This window comes from Marmota flaviventris, chromosome X, assembly GCF_047511675.1.
Source record: "Marmota flaviventris isolate mMarFla1 chromosome X, mMarFla1.hap1, whole genome shotgun sequence".
Classification (NCBI taxonomy): domain Eukaryota; kingdom Metazoa; phylum Chordata; class Mammalia; order Rodentia; family Sciuridae; genus Marmota; species Marmota flaviventris.
The window spans coordinates 35,073,937-35,088,955 of NC_092518.1; the positions used below are offsets into that span (position 1 = coordinate 35,073,937).

A 15,019-nucleotide genomic window follows, 5' to 3' on the forward strand; every position below is an offset into this window, starting at 1 on the left:
TCCTGGTGAAATTACTGATATACCCTTTGGAGAACTGGCTATAATTTTTATTTCACCTTCATAATCGGGATCAATTACCCCAGGACTTATCATAAGTCCTTTTAGAGTAGAAGAGCTGCGTCCCAATAATAAGCCTACTGTTCCTTTGGGAAGAGGTCCTTTCACCCCTGTGGGAATGATTTGAACTCCCATCTCTGGAGTTAGTACTGCTCTGGCGGAGGCGCAGATGTCCAACCCTGCGCTCCCTCTGGTTTGTCTGATGAGGGATCTGATGGACAATGTGTCCTGGGCACTACCCTGATGGGGTTGCTGGGTTCCTCCAGTGCTCCGTATATTTGTGGTTTTGGGCCCCGGAGCATTGGGCCCTCTTGTCCATTTTTTGGCAATGGAGCCTGATGCCTTTCTCCACGATATCGTGGATAAACACCTGGTCCTTGTTCATTTTTTGATAATGGAGTACCCTCTATGGTGGTTTGAGAACGGCATTCATTAGCCCAATGTCTCCCTCTACGGCATCGTGGGCAAATACCTGGTATTCTACTCCTTGGATACCTAGTTTTGTTAAACCCTCCTCCAATGGGGCAATTCCTTTTAAAATGTCCTGTTTGTTCACAATTGTAGCATGTTCTTGGCCTGGCATCTAAAGCCTGTTTTACTGCAGCTGCCACAATTTGCCCTTGTTCATTAATGTCTCTGGCATCTAAAGCCTGTTTTACTGCAGCTGCCACGACTTGCTCTTGTTCATTAATGTCTCTACATAATTTAATATATGTGTTTAAATCTTCATGTTTCCATGGTCTAATGATATCTCTGCACCAACGATTCGCTTGCTCATAAGCCAGGTGTTTTAGTAATGGCATTGCTTGTTCTGTATTCCCAAAAACTCTGGTAGCTGTTTGAATAAGCCTATCTACAAATTCAGCATAAGGTTCATTAGCTCCTTGTATTACCTTAGATAATTGACCTTGTAAACCTCCATGTCCTTGTAAAGTCTTCCATGCCTTAATTGCATCTGCAGCAATTTGTGCGTATACGCCAGGATCATATGCAATTTGTTGCTGCTGATCCTCATAAGGTCCCTTTCCTAACAACATATCTAGATTTCTCTGAGGATAACCAGCTGCTGCATTTCGCCTAGCCGTCTCCTTGCAAAATTCCTCATTGGCAACCTTCCATAACAGGTATTGTCCTCCATTTAGCACAGCTTTACACATATTAGCCCAATCTGCTGGCGTCATGTTCAAGTTGTTAATGGATTCGACCAAGCTTACAGTGAAGGGTGCTTGAGGACCATAGGTTGTTACAGCCTCTTTTAGCTGCTTCACTGTTTTGAAATTTAAAACTTGGTAAAATCGCTGCCCTCCTGCCTCAAATACAGGGCATGTTAATATTTGAGATCTTGTCTCAGGATCCCAACTATCAACTGCGGGGGTTGGGGACCTCCCAGCATATGGAGGTGGCCTTGTTAGTTGGACACTTACGTCCTCTGGTGATAGAAAGGTGTTAGTAGCAGTCTCCTGTAGAGGTGGTGCTGTTGGTTGGACACTTACACCCTCTGGTGATAGAAAGGTGTTAGTAGCAATCTCCTGTTGTAACTTTCCCCCTGATGGCTTTTTCTGTTTTACACTTTCTTTCTCTGTCTGACTAACTTGAGAGGCCTTCTCTTTTACTTGAATCTTTTCCTCTGTCTGACTAACTTGAGAGACCTTCTTTTTTACTTGAATCTTTTCCTCTGTCTGACTAACTTGAGAGACCTTCTCTTTTACTTGAATCTTTTCCTCTGTCTGACTAACTTGAGAGACCTTCTCTTTTACTTGAATCATTATGTCTTCTCCTTCCTCTACCATTGTCTGAACTGAAGGCTTTGGACTAAGCAAACAAGATACGAACGTCCACAATGGCAATGTGCCAACTGGCAGAGTCCCTGGGCTTTTCTTTTCTATTCTTTTTAAATCTTCACCATGATGGTTCCATTGTGATATATTTAACAACTCCTCCTTAAAAAGCCATGGGCTACATTTTTGTATTGTATCAACGTATGCCCTGACTGTTCTTGATTTTACTGAGATGCCTCCTTCCTCTAACAATTTACTTAACACTCTTTCAGTTTGTTTTTTACTAATTTCTGATCCCGTATTTCTACTATAATACAACCCAACAAGATGACGCCAAACAAAACCGAGACAGAATGAGATAAAAAGGGAACAACAAAAAGTCATTATAGCCTTTCTATCCTCCTGACATGTGCATCCGTCCTTTCTCCCTATCTGTTCCTCAGACGTAAATAGTTTTTCCTCAGATGTGAGCGGTTTTTCTTCCGTCTCACTCATCTCCAGGGACAGGCAACTTAAAACAAAAGTGAAACAAAATAACAAAAGAAGAATCTTAAAATGGCTACCCATCCTCTCGCCCTGCCCTCAGGGGCGAGCAGTTTCACTTACCCTCAGTCGCTCCCCGTGCGAGCCACCAAATGCCGCAGTCTGGCTGGGCACAATCAGGAGCCACTTGTCAAAAGAAACTAACTTTATTTTTAGAACCAAACACGCCAAACAAACAGCCTCTCAGGAAAAACCCCTCAGAGCCTCAACTGCCACCACCGGCTTTCCACAAGCCTCTCTCTCCCCCCCCTAGCTTCTTTTCACCTCCCACAATCCTCCTGCTCTTGAGGCCGATTGGCTGGGTCACGTGGGCAGAGCCAAAAAGTCCCCCAATGAGCAGCTCCGTGGTCTGAAAGGGCAGGGAAACAGTCCAATGAGCATCACCGCAGAGGAGCCAATCAGCTAGATGTTGCTGGGGCCCAGGAGCCAATCAGCTAGATGTTGCTGGGGCCGCTGTGAGCCAATCATCAGCCGGCAGCTGGATTGCTGGCAGCTGGAAGTTTGCTGGGGCCCCTTCGGCTGTGGCTCTCAACATACTACAAGTTTGAATAGTGGAAAAATAATAAATATGAATCATCTATAAATCACTAAAGTATTAATGAGTATTCTCTAATACTTTGGACAGGAAATTATCATAATTTTACACTATTAGGGAGAGGGCATGAAAAATTATTTAATCACAAGTATACAAGGTTTATCAGTAAAATCAATACAGGAGTAATGTAATAGCCAAATATTCTACTGTGATTTTAAAGCCATTATCCAAATTGGTTGCTAAAAAAAGAAACTAAATATAATAACTAGAGAACCATTAATATGTTGGTGTCACTAAAAGTTAGCTATGAGAATACTCATCCAAAATTACAAGCATAATTCAAAAATCAGAGCAGCCTAGAAACAAAACACAAAACGACAATCATGAAATCCATCAACTGCTCTAATAGCAACTTACATTTATATGGTGACTTACACTTTGAAATGAGATTTCACAGATGTTTTCTTAATATAATAATCTTTTGAGGTACATAGATAATGCATCATTATTCCTGTTTTTCAAATGAATATATCTGAAACAAAAAAAAATATATAATAAGGCAAAATGAGACCTATAATTCAGTTTTCTTGTCTTTGGGGTCAGTCTTTTCTTATCTCTCTGAAAGTCATAGATATTAATATTCATTATATAGCAGCCATTGGAAACCATCCCAATTTGCCTGAAGATTGCAAGATCATACACACACACACACACACACACACACGTATGTGCATACACACATACACACACTGTGGGATGGGAAGCAATCGTTGCTATGATGTTGTGCTTTTTATTGCATTAGGAATCCCAAATCAGTAAAAACCTCTTGGTATTCATACCTTGTGCGTTCCCACCCTTGTAGCTGGATGAGTGTTGGCCTGAGCCAAGAAAATGCAGTGGGATTATCTGGTTCAAACAATTAGCAGTGGTTTTAATCTGAAAAGGAAGAAAATCAAACCAAGAAATGACCCAGAGGAGCCCATGACAACTACTCCAAAGATGTAAATGACTTACAAGCACAACAGTCACCTAGGTCTATGTGCCTGACTTCAGCCTGTTTGGGAGCATATCAAAGGATGTTCAGTTTGCTATACTTCCTCACATTCTCTACCAAGCACCTTTTTAAGTCCCATTTGGGTGATCATTTTCATCTTCTCATATTTTGACAATTTTTCTCTGTCTTTCAACAGTCTCCTTGATGACAACTAATGAATAGAGTACCCGAGCAAAGAGAATATTTTGGGATTGGTGATGTGCTGGTTCTGGGTCTAACTCTTAGGAAGACCCAACATCTTTTACTCTGTGCTTTTGAAAGCCTGAGATATCATGAAAGAAGTCTGACTACTCTGCTGGAAAGGTCACCTGCATGGAGAGATCATGTAAAAGGCCACTTGAAAAAGGCCTCATAGAGAAAGAGAAAAACTGAGCATCCCAGAGTCCTGAATGAGTCCAGAACAACTAGTCTGCCAGCTGAATGCTGAATGCTGTCAGATAAGTGAGCCTGGTGATAATGACTAACAGAAGAACCCCCAACTGAGCACAACCCATGTCACACGATTGCGAGAAAACATAATGGATATGATTTTTAAGCTGCTAAGTTTTATAGTGCTTTACTATACAGCAATAGACAACTGAAATAAATGTCAAAGCAATGGAATTCAGGCTTCATTACTCTTTCTAAGTACACTGTTACTGAATGAGTATTCTCCACTCCTATATCTCAAAATTCTAAAGACAGTTCTGTGAATTCTGCATTGGATATATTTCATCATTAAGGAAAAAGAGAGGCCTGCTGTGAAAGACTAAAAGTTCATGAAATTGACTTATTGTTTTGTCAGAGCAACAATGCTGCTAATTGTTTGAACCAAAGACCCAGGCACAATGTGGCTGCCTAGATATGAAATGACACTCCATAAACTCGCAGTTTCATTTTGCATCCATGAATGCATTTCCTTCCTGTGAGGACTGTGTATGAGGGCACTTTCAATTCTGGGAATACCATCTGGGAAAAGATAGCAGCCACTTGGCCATGAAACTGCAGGTTTGCAAATTAGCAAAATTTCAGCACTCTATTCATTAGTGAAATCAATGAGACTGTTAAAAGACAGAGAAAAATTGTCAAAATATGAGAAGATGAAAATGATCACCCAAATGGGACTTAAAAAGGTGCTTGGTAGAGAATGTGAGGAAGTATAGCAAACTGAACATCCTTTGATATGCTCCCAAACAGGCTGAAGTCAGGCACATAGACCTAGGTGACTGTTTTGCTTGTAAGTCATTTGCATCTTTGGAGTAGTTGTCATGGGCTCCTCTGGGTCATTTCATGGTTTGATTTTCTTTGTTTTCAGATGAAAACCCACTTCAGATATTAATAATCCCCCTCAACTGTGTGATTTTAAAGAAGGATATTTTAAGAACATTATTAAGCCTTATTGCAAAGAATAATAGTGGTTACATAATGGAAGTACATAATTTGGAGTTGGGGGGGGAAAGGCCTGAACCAATTATAGTGACATCTAGCTCTTCTAGCTCTTTCATCTTGCTCTACAGTGACGTGTGGGAATTCAAGAGGCAGCTAATGTCTGCTAAGAAATTAGCAGATGGCCACAAAATACATAACATGTAGCCCTGCCTTCAAGGCATTGGAGTTTAGTTTAGGAAACAGCGATAAGGGTAAATCTTAATTATTCTCAGAGTCAGTGAGTCTTCGAGAAGCTTATGATGAAATGAGTCTCCTTCATTTGGAGAAATGGACTCAAATTAAATATATACATTGTTTCCCTGTCACTCATTTTGTCAATAGGCACAGCAGATTAGTCCTGACCACTTTTTAGTTGCCAAAAATGCCTACAATCTTGATGTCAACTATTTGAGAGAAACTTAGATGAAACGGCACCTTACAATTTCAAATGTAGTTTCACAGACATTTTTCTTAACAGAATAGTCCTAAAAGGTGAGTGGAGCATGAATCATTATGCCTGTTTTTTTGATAAATAAATCAGTTAGGAAAGGTCCACACAGTGGGTTTAGAAGTCAAGAGGTAAAAAAAAATGTCAAGAGGCAATATGCTCATAGATAATAAGTTGCTGATTTTGAGCAAAAATTCTACAGAAATATAAATCTTCATCTATCCAGTGATTGTGATTAGAAATCAGAGAGGGCAACTGTGAAGGAGTAGAGGATATACATGAAAAGAAAGATGAATATCCCAAAGTGTACTGAGGGAAAGTCTTCTTGTACAAAAATGGGAGTTGTAAGTTCAGAGGTCATGAGGTTGCTAGGATGGCATTAAGCAGGAATCAATCTCTCACTCAACTTCCTTCTTTTAAATGGATGTCAAAAAAGTCCACAGAAACTGCTGACTCAAAATAAAAAAGGAGTAACAGGACCAACATGGAAGAAGGCTCCTTTTCTTTGCCAGTGTGGAAATAATACATGTTTCCTTGTGTGTAGGAGAGTGTTAGGCTTACCATGGCAGGATTATTTCAATATGATATATGCATACACACACTCATGAATATTCACATTCTCATTTGCACACCTCCCCCCAAATGTTACCACCCTATCTGGTATATTTAGGGGACACATTACTTGAAAAGAACATCTGCTTGTACTGACTTGCTGAACAGCTTTCGCCATCATCTTGAATAAAATGTGAACAAACCAAACTATTTTGTTGAATCTCACCTGACTTCATCCTACAGAATAGTGGACCTTTCCCATCTTTCTATGTCCCACAGCATCTGTCAGAAGTTTCTGAACAGGATATGCTTTCTAGAACAAAACTAAGACATGAACTGGACTGGTGGTCTATTTAGTTTCCACTAAATGATTCAAACTCTTTGTACCATAATTGTCTTCTTAGCAAATTGAGGATGTGTCCAATTAGAATAGAACCTGATTGCTTCTTCATGGGAGTTGACTCATGGTAGAAATTCCTTGATATTATTTCATCATGCAAGGAACAAGTTTATTGTAAATAAGAGATTGTTGCTATTTTCCCCAGTGGTTTTGTGAACTCAAGAGACAATCCAGGGTGCACTCTATGTACTGGCATTTTCTCTCTCTCTTCCTTCCTGATGAAAGCTAAAGGAAAGACACAGCTAATCCAAACATGGCAAATGAATATACCTCCTCCACAGCTCAGGCCAGACTAGGCCAGCTCATGCTTTGTCTAGCTGTCTCTAATTTTCTGTTTGATTTTCCACCACTCACAAGCAAGATAAAGGGTTGTTTTGGCAGAAATTTAATGTGCAAAAATGTTTTACCATCTGCTGGAATATTCTTAGATGTTATCCCTCCAGAAACACTCATTATTAAAAATATTTATTGGACATGAACAATATATCAAATTCTGTTCCAAATATGGCTGCCTAACAGTTACTACTCAAACAAGAATAAAAAATGTGATTTATTGCATTTAAGAATGGTCTAGAGTTAACTCTGTCCATGAATTCTTCTCCTCTTTTCCCCTTCTAGGAAGAGGAAGTTAATTAAGGAAGAATCATGTTTCTCTTATTTAGAACATGAGCATCCCTTAACACAATAGAGAGAGACAAAATGTTGATTGAATTATAAATTTGTGAAGCCTATTTCATCATCTAAATTGCAAGTTTCTCAAGGGGTAGTGAAGAAATTTACTTTTTCTCACATATGAAAGCATCTGCTAACTTTTTTTATTGTCAGTACCCAGCTTCTAATAATACAGTCTAGATTTAGAGAAATGCCCAATATAAAAACCAAAATACCAGATACTTATTTTCCCAGCTTCCTCTGCAGGTAGGATACTAGAAGGTGGTCTAATTGGATCAATTAGGAGCTAATAGTGGTAAGAATCAGATACTGTGTATAATTTATTTGCATCAGCAGCATTTGCTATTCCAGAGGCTGCAGCAGTCAGGGAGTTAACAGTGAAGGCTGTAGAGGCCAATGTTTATGGAGGTGGCATAAATCCTCTCTCAAATTCCTCACAATTCTTATCCCTGCAACAAGATCTTGCCTGCCTGTTTACCAAACCTGATTCTATGGCTTTCCTTGTAATTCTGCAGCCCCAATATACTTTCAATGACTCTCTTTGCTTAAACCACACAAAGGAATTTCTTTTGCTTCCATGTTAGAAAGCCTAGCTGATACATTGAGCTTCTTCCCTAGCCTCTCTGTAACAGATAGAAAGAAAATAAGAGAACCTTGTACCCAACATTATTTTGTGTTCCACCCACAGGTAATTTTCATTCTACATTTTCTTATATTTTAACTGTTTTAGTATGTTAATCTTATCTCTCCTATGACATTGTGAGATACTTAGAAGCACAAAATCACATTATCTGTCTTGATAACCTCCAAGACATAGCAGGGAACTTCAAACTCAAAAAAAGTACATGCTGAATACTGAACTATATAATCTAAATAACATCAGGACAATAGTCATTAGCTCAGTGGGAACATGATTCAATAGAAAGGTAGGAATCATTCTTTCTGGATCAAGATAGAGAACACATGAGTTTCTTAAAATTAAAATTCAGTGCCATATAAGAGGAACAAAAGATTTTACTGAGTTCAAACTGCTTTGAATTTAATTTAGTCAAATCAATTTTTGTAACTAGACAGTCTTAAAATGAAGACTGATTGTAGGTGTGCCCTTCAGGCTAAAATTAGATAAAATAAGAATGAAAGAATGGATTTTCAATGTCATTGGTCTCTAATGTCATTGTTAAACTAATACAAATAGTGCATATTTTTTTCTTCCCTTCTTCTCTCCCACCTTAAGAATAGTCACTTAACAAGGTCAGAGGAACTCAATTTGGGAATGAGTGTCAAAGGAATTAAAAGAAAAATTGGAGAGAGGATACAATGGATGGAATACCTTGGAAAAGTGTTCCTTGAAAGTGTAAATGGACCTGCAGACTTAGTTGTATGTTCTAAGGAAGAGAGTCTGGTCACTTACTTTATCTCTCTCTCTCTCTCTCTCTCTCTCTCTCTCTCTCTCTCTCTCTCTCTGAATGAGAAAGAATTTGTACAACTGTTTGTGTCAAAGAAGAAGAGATTATATCTTCTTTTAAATAATCCAATTCTGATCACACAGATGCCAGTGTTATGATAAATCAGTGTGAAGCAGTTCATTCTTTTATGTATTCATTCAATAGTTATGTTCTGAATACTTCTTTTCTATTATGTATTGTTCTAGGCTCTGGAGCTAGAACAGTGAATGTCACCAATAAAATCCTGGACTCAGGGGGCTTATATTTTAGTCAGAGAGATATGTGATAAACCATTAAGGAAGCAGAAATATATTCTAGGTATCAGATAGTAAGAAGTGCTATAAAGAAAATAAAGTAGGATGGGATGATGGGAACTGCTATTTTAGGCAGGGTTGACTGGGAAGTTCTTTGTCTGAGGTAGCTACATTTGGGAAGAGAGATGAATAAAGTGAGGAAATAATCCAAGTAGACATCTGGAAGAAGGTGCTTCTGGGAGAGGGAAAAGCAAGGGCAAAGTACCTGAGGAGAGACTGTACCTGATGTGTCTGAGGAAAGGCAAGGAAGCTAGCTTATCTGGAACCAATGAACCAAGTGGAAGAATGTTAGGATGCAATCTCCCTTCAATTATGACTTATTGCCTTAGCTATTAGAAATGCCATGTACAAATAGCCATCAGCTGTGAGAACAATCAGTGACTACCTCAGCTGCTCCAAGCTACCTCAGTCAAGGTCTTGTCCCTTCCTGGGGTGCTGCAATAATGAATGGAAGGTATAAAAGCCCACCTTGGCTTAACTTAGGACAACTCTCTTTAGCTTTTAGCTTCTGGGCTTGCCATGAAGTCAGCCAAGACTGTTGTAGAGCCTAGATTGCACCTCAATCTCCCCCTCTGTCTACTATTGCTTTTTTTCTTCTCCTCCATAGACTTTGATCCCAGGGGTATTCCCTAATAAAAATTCTTCCCTCATCTCAGAGAACCCAATCTGCAACTGAGAAGTAGATAAGGATTCCTGTAGGTGATAGGGTTCTATTAAAATGTTCTTTAAGACTCAGTGGGTTCTGAGCAGAAGAGTGATGTGGACTGATTTATATGTTAAAATGATTACTTGGCTTCTATATGGAGAAGTGCATGAAAAAAAGAAAAGAGAATGTTGGGAAGATATTGAAACAATTCAGGCAAGAGGTGATGGTGATTTAGGCTAGAGAAGCATTGGTGGTAGTGATGAAAAATGAATGGGTTCAGGATACTTTCTGAAGGCAAAGCTGAAAAGATGACACAATGATCTTTAGCCTATTGAAGGGGCCATAAATTAACAATGGGTATCAGAAACAAAAGAGGCAATAAAAACCATGGCTATTTCACAAGTACTACTATTGTTTAAAATGCATAATAACACTAATAAAAATCAAATTACCTAGTCTATTCTTTTTTTTTTAAATTTTTTATTGTTGGCTGTTCAAAACATTACATAGTTCTTCATATATCATATTTCACAATTTGATTCAAGTGGGTTATGAGCTCCCATTTTTACCCCATATACAGATTGCAGAATCACATCAGTTACACATCCATTGATTTACATATTGCCATACTAGTGTCTGTTGTATTCTGCTGCCTTTCCTATCCTCTACTATCCCCCCTCCCCTCCCCTCCCCTCCCCTCTTCTCTCTCTGCCCCCTCTACTGACATTCGTTTGTCCCCCTTGTATTATTTTTCCCCTTCCCCTCACTTCCTCTTGTATGTACTTTTGTATAACTCTGAGGGTCTCCTTCCATTTCCATGCATTTTCCCTTCTCTCTCCCTTTCCCTCCCACCTCTCATCCCTGTTTAATGTTAATCTTCTTCTCATGCTCTTCGACCCTACTCTGTTCTTAGTTACTCTCCTTATATCAAAGAAGACATTTGGCATTTGTTTTTTTAGGGATTGGCTAGCTTCACTTAGCATAATCTGCTCTAATGCCATCCATTTCCCTGTAAATTCTATGATTTTGTCATTTTTTAATGCAGAGTAATACTCCATTGTGTATAAATGCCACATTTTTTTTTATCCATTCATCCATTGAAGGGCGTCTAGGTTGGTTCCACAGTCTAGCTATTGTGAATTGTGCTGCTATGAACATCGATGTAGCAGTGTCCCTGTAGCATGCTCTTTTTAGGTCTTTAGGGAATAGACCGAGAAGGGGAATAGCTGGGTCAAATGGTGGCTCCATTCCCAGCTTTCCAAGAAATCTCCATACTGCTTTCCAAATTGGCTGCACCACTTTGCAGTCCCACCAGCAATGTACAAGTGTACCCTTTTCCCCACATCCTCGCCAGCACTTGTTGTTGTTTGACTTCATAATGGCTGCCAATCTAACTGGAGTGAGATGGTATCTTAGGGTGGTTTTGATTTGCATTTCTCTGACTGCTAGAGATGGTGAGCATTTTTTCATGTACTTGTTGATTGATTGTATGTCCTCCTCTGAGAAGTGTCTGTTCAGGTCCTTGGCCCATTTGTTGATTGGGTTGTTTGTTCTCTTATTGTCTAATTTTTTGAGTTCTTTGTATACTCTGGATATTAGGGCTCTATCTGAAGTGTGAGGAGTAAAGATTTGTTCCCAGGATGTAGGCTCTCTATTTACCTCTCTTATTGTATCTTTTGCTGAGAAAAAACTTTTTAGTTTGAGTAAGTCCCATTTGTTGATTCTAGTTATTAACTTTTGTGCTATGGGTGTCCTATTGAGGAATTTGGAGCCCGACCCCACAGTATGTAGATCGTAGCCAACTTTTTCTTCTATCAGACGGCGTGTCTCTGATTTGATATCAAGCTCCTTGATCCATTTTGAATTAACTTTTGTGCATGGCGAGAGAAAGGGATTCAGTTTCATTTTGTTGCATATGGATTTCCAGTTTTCCCAGCACCATTTGTTGAAGATGCTATCCTTCCTCCATTGCATGCTTTTAGACCCTTTATCAAATATAAGATAGTTGTAGTTTTGTGGATTGGTTTCTGTGTCCTCTGTTCTGTACCATTGGTCCACCCGCCTGTTTTGGTACCAGTACCATGCTGTTTTTGTTACTATTGCTCTGTAGTATAGTTTGAAGTCTGGTATCGCTATACCACCTGATTCACACTTCCTGCTTAGCATTGTTTTTGCTATTCTGGGTCTTTAATTTTTCCATATTAATTTCATGATTGCTTTCTCTATTTCTACAAGAAATGCCGTTGGGATTTTGATTGGCATTGCATTAAACCTATAGAGAACTTTTGGTAATATCGCCATTTTGATGATGTTAGTTCTGCCTATCCATGAACAGGGTATATTTTTCCATCTTCTAAGATCTTCTTCTATTTCTCTCTTTAGGGTTCTGTAGTTTTCATTGTATAAATCTTTCACCTCTTTTGTTAGGTTGATTCCCAAGTATTTTATTTTTTTTGAAGATATTTTGAATGGAGTGGTTGTCCTCATTTCCATTTCAGAGGATTTGTCGCTGATATACAGGAATGCCTTTGATTTATGCGTGTTGATTTTATATCCTGCCACTTTGCTGAATTCATTTATTAGCTCTAATAGTTTCTTTGTAGACCCTTTTGGGTCTGCTAGGTATAGAATCATGTCATCTGCAAATAGTGATAATTTAAGTTCTTCTTTTCCTATTTTGATGCCTTTAATTTCTTTCGTCTGTCTAATTGCTCTGGCCAGTGTTTCGAGAACTATGTTGAACAGAAGTGGTGAGAGAGGGCATCCCTGTCTTGTTCCAGATTTTAGAGGGAATGCCTTCAATTTTTCTCCATTCAGAATGATGCTAGCCTGAGGCTTAGCATAGATTGCTTTTACAATATTGAGGTATGTTCCTGTTATCCCTAGTTTTTCTAGAGTTTTGAACATAAAGGGATGCTGTACTTTGTCGAATGCTTTTTCTGCATCTATCGAGATGATCATATGGTTCTTATTTTTAAGTCTATTGATGTGGTGAATAACATTTATTGATTTCCGTATATTGAACCAGCCTTGCATCCCAGGGATGAATCCTACTTGATCATGGTGCACAATTTTTTTGATATGTTTTTGTATCCGAGTGGCCTGAATTTTATTGAGGATTTTTGCATCTAGGTTCATTAGAGATATTGGTCTGTAGTTTTCTTTCTTTGAAGTGTCTTTGTCTGGTTTAGGTATCAGGGTGATGTTGGCCTCGTAGAATGAATTTGGAAGTTCTCCCTCTTTTCCTATTTCCCGAAGTAGCTTGAAAAGTATTGGTATTAGTTCCTCTTTAAAGGTTTTGTAAAACTCTGCTGTATACCCATCCGGTCCTGGGCTTTTCTTAGTTGGTAGTCTTTTGATGGTTTCTTCTATTTCCTCAATTGATATTGGTCTGTTTAGGTTGTCTATATCCTCCTGACTCAATCTGGGCAGATCATATGACTTAAGAAATTTATCTATGCCTTCACTATCTTCTAATTTATTGGAGTATAAGGATTCAAAATAATTTTTGATTATCTTCTGTATTTCTGAAGTGTCTGTTGTGATATTGCCTCTTTCATCCCGTATGTTAGTGATTTGAGTTCTCTCTCTTCTTCTCTTCGCTAGCATGGCTAAGGGTCTGTCGATTTTGTTTATTTTTTCAAAGAACCAACTTTTAGTTTTGTCAATTTTTTCAATTGTTTCTTTTGTTTCGATTTCATTAATTTCAGCTCTGATTTTAATTATTTCTTGCCTTCTACTTCTTTTGCTGATGTTTTGCTCTTCTTTTTCTAGGATTTTGAGATGAAGTATGAGATCATTTATTTGTTGGTTTTATCTTTTTTTAAGGAATGAACTCCAAGCAATGAATTTCTTCTTAGAACTGCTTTCAATGTGTCCCATAGATTCCGATATGTTGTGTCTGTGTTTTCATTAATCTCTAAGAATTTTTTAATTTCCTCCTTGATGTCTTCTATAACCCATTGATCATTCAGTAACCTATTGTTCATTCTCCAAGTGATGTATTCTTTTTCCTTCCTTCTTTTATCGTTGATTTTCAGTTCCATTCCATTATGATCAGATAGGATGCATGGTATTATCTCTACTCCTTTATATTGTCTAAGAGTTTCCCTGTGACATAATATATGATCTATTTTTGAGAAGGATCCATGTGCTGCTGAGAAAAAAGTGTAACTGCTTGATGTTGGGTGGTATATTCTATATATGTCAATTAAGTCTAGGTTATTAATTGTGTTATTGAGTTCTATAGTTTCCTTATTCAACTTTTGTTTGGAAGATCTGTCCAGTGGTGATAGAGGTGTGTTGAAGTCTCCCATGATTATTGTATGGTGGTCTATTAGACTCTTGAACTTGAGAAGAGTTTGTTTGATGAACATAGCTGCACCATTGTTTGGGGCATATATATTTATGATTGTTATGTCTTGTTGGTGTATGGTTCCCTTGAGCAGTATGTAGTGTCCCTCTTTATCCCTTTTGATTAATTTTGGCTTGAAATCTATTTTATTTGATATGAGTATGGATACTCCTGCTTGTTTCCGAAGTCCATATGAGTGATATGATTTTTCCCAACCTTTCACCTTCAGCCTATGTATGTCTTTTCCTATCAAATGCGTCTCCTGTAGGCAGCATATTGTTGGGTCTTGTTTTGTGATCCATTCTACTAGCCTGTGTCTCTTGATTGGTGAGTTTAAGCCATTAACATTTAGGGTTATTATTGAGATATGGGTTGTTCTTCCAGCCATATTTGTTTATTTATGTTACTAAACATGGTTTGTTTTCCACTTTGATTATTTTCCCCCCTTTAGTGTCCTACCTCCCACTGTTGGTTTTCATTGTTATTTTCCATTTCCTCTTCCTGTAATGTTTTGCCAAGGATGTTTTGAAGAGATGGTTTTCTAGCTGCAAATTCTTTTAACTTTTGTTTATCATGGAAGGTTTTAATTTCATCTTCCTGTGACCACCGACAGAAAAGGCCCAGTGGCCCGCGGCGGGACAGAGCTTCCAATCACTCCTGCAAGGTAGGCGGGCCTGCGACCCACCGGCAGAAGAGGAGCAGCGGCCTGCTGAGAGGCAGAGCCGCCCCCTCCCCCTGCGCCGGCAAGGTAGAGGGAACTGTGACCACACACAGAGCAGGCCCAGCGGCCTGCTGAGGGGCAGAGCCGCCCCCC

General features: G+C 38.8%; 1 long non-coding RNA gene across 2 annotated transcripts in view; it reads right to left on the minus strand.

Annotated features, from left to right (window-relative positions):
- LOC139703216 (uncharacterized) overlaps positions 1-15,019 on the minus strand; it is a 107,952-nt gene that overhangs the window by 5,070 nt on the left and 87,863 nt on the right. For both annotated transcript variants that reach the window (XR_011705593.1, XR_011705592.1), the window contains exon 5: positions 3,349-3,445. This is a non-coding gene — a long non-coding RNA (uncharacterized lncRNA). The remainder of the gene's footprint in view (positions 1-3,348; positions 3,446-15,019) is intronic.